A 2,500-nucleotide genomic window follows, 5' to 3' on the forward strand; every position below is an offset into this window, starting at 1 on the left:
CAGAAAAAAAGAACTTTCATGTGAAACTCGACAGTCTATTCTTGTTCTTAGAAATGAAGGATATTCCATGCGAGATATTGCCAAGAAGCTGAAGATTTCCTACAACGGTGCGTACTACTCCGTTTAAAAAAAAAAAAAAGAGCACAAACAGGCTCTAACCAGAGTAGAAAGAAGTGGGAGGCCGCACTGCACAACTGAGCAACAAGACAAGTACATTAGAGGCTCTAGTGTGAGAAATCCACGCCTCACAGGTCCTCAACTGGCAGCTTCATTAAATAGTACCCGCAAAACGCCAGTGTCAACGTCTACAGTGAAGAGGCGACTCTGGGATGCTGGCCTTCAAGGCAGAGTGGCAAAGAAAAAGCCATATCTGACACAGATTAATAAAAGGAAAAGATTAATATGGGCAAAAGAACACAGACATTGGACAGAGGAAGATTGGAAAAAAGTGTTATGGACAGACGAATCTAAGCTTGAAGTGTTTGGATCACACAGAAGAACATTTGTGAGATGCAGAACAACTGAAAAGATGCTAGAAGAGTGCCCGACGCCATCTGTCAAGCATGGTGGAGGTAATGTGATGGTCTGGGGTTGCTTTGGTGCTGGTAAAGTGGGAAATTTGTACAATGTAAAAGGGATTTTGAAAAAAGGAAGGCTATCACTCCATTTTGCAACGCCATGCCATCCCCTGTGGACAGCGCTTGATTGGAGCCAATTTCATCCTACAACAGGACAATGACCCAAAGCACACCTCCAAATTATGCATGAACTATTTAGGGAAGAAGCAGCAGCTGGTATCTATCTGTAATGGAGTGGCCCCGTCACCAGATCTCAACCCTAATGAGCTGTTGTGGGAGCAGCTTGACCGAATGGTGCAAAAAGTGCCATCAAGCCAATCCAACTTGTGTGTGTGTGTGGGGGGGGGGGGGGGGGAGCATGGGGTGAAATATCTCCAGATTACCTCCGCAAATTAACAGCTAGAATGCCAAAGGTCTGCAAAGCTGGAATTGCTGCAATGAAGCATTCTGTGCCAAAAGCAAAGTGTGAAGAGAGAATTATTATTTCAAGTAAAAATCATTATTTCTAACCTCGTCACTGTCTGGACGATATTCTCTATTCATTATGTAGCTCATCTGATAAATAAAAAGTATGATTTTTCATGGAAAAGACAAAAATTGTCTGGGTGACCCCAAACTTTTGAACTGTAGTATACGGCTCAGCTAACTGAACAGCCCGAACTACAGACCAACAGGACGACGCCCAACATTTTTCCCCGCACCCACACGGAGCCCCGACTCCTCGGTGAGTGCTGCACCCCCGGTAGCCCACACCGGCAACCCAGCCGACAGATACCCGCCGCTCGCCTCCGCCACCCGCACACATTACCCCCCTCGGCTCCACCCCCCCGGCACTCCGCATGTATACACTGAACACACACGAATAGTCACCGGCAGCCCAGCCGACACGCGTCCACCGCTCGGCTCCGGTCCCGCGCACATTACCCCACTCGGCTCCACCCCCCCGTACTACGCCCATGTATACACTGAACACACACGAATAGTCACCTGTCCCCAACACTGACGTCCTCAGCGCCAGGGCCCCGCTCGGTTCCACCCCCCCCCGCACACATTGCCCCGCCCGGCTCCACACACCCCCGCACTCCGCATGTATACACTGAACACACACGAATAGTCACCTGTCCCCAGCACTGACGTCCTCAGCGCCATGGCTCAGCTCGGCTCCACCACCCCTCCGCACACAATACCCCGCTCGGCACCACACACACACACACCCCCGGCGCCATGGCCATGTGTTTATATATATATATATATATATATATATATATATATATATATATATATATATATATATATATATATATATATATATATATATATATATATATATATATATATATATATATATATATATATATATACATACACACACACATTATATACACACATACATATACATACATACATATACACACACGTATACAGTACAGACCAAACGTTTGGACACACCTCATTCAAAGAGTTTTCTTTATTTTCAGGACTCTGAAAATTATAGATGCTTAGCACTTGTTGGCCCTTTTGCCTTCACTCTGCGGTCCAGCTCACCCCAAACCATATTGATTGGGTTCAGGTCTGGTGACTGTGGAGGCCAGGTCATCTGGCGTAGCACCCCATCACTCTCCTTCTTAGTCATATAGCCCTTACACAGCCTGGAGGTGTGTTAGGGGTCATTGTCCTGTTCAAAAATAAATGATGGTCCAACTAAACGCAAACTGGATGGAATATAGCACGCCGCTGCAAGATACTGTGGTAGGCATGCTGGTTGAGTATGCCTTCAATTTTGAATAAATCCCCAACAGTGTCACCAGCAAAGCACCCCCCACACCATCACACCTCCTCCTCCATGCTTCACGGTGGGAACCAGCCATGTAGAGTCCATACGTTCACTTTTTCTACAAAAACACGGTGGTTGGATCCAAAGA

At 46.7% G+C, this 2,500-nt stretch overlaps 1 protein-coding gene across 1 annotated transcript in view; it reads right to left on the reverse strand.

Annotated features, from left to right (window-relative positions):
• LBR (lamin B receptor) overlaps positions 1-2,500 on the reverse strand; it is a 183,249-nt gene that overhangs the window by 177,510 nt on the left and 3,239 nt on the right. The window lies entirely within an intron of this gene.

Source organism: Anomaloglossus baeobatrachus, chromosome 3 (genome assembly GCF_048569485.1).
Source record: "Anomaloglossus baeobatrachus isolate aAnoBae1 chromosome 3, aAnoBae1.hap1, whole genome shotgun sequence".
Taxonomy (NCBI): domain Eukaryota; kingdom Metazoa; phylum Chordata; class Amphibia; order Anura; family Aromobatidae; genus Anomaloglossus; species Anomaloglossus baeobatrachus.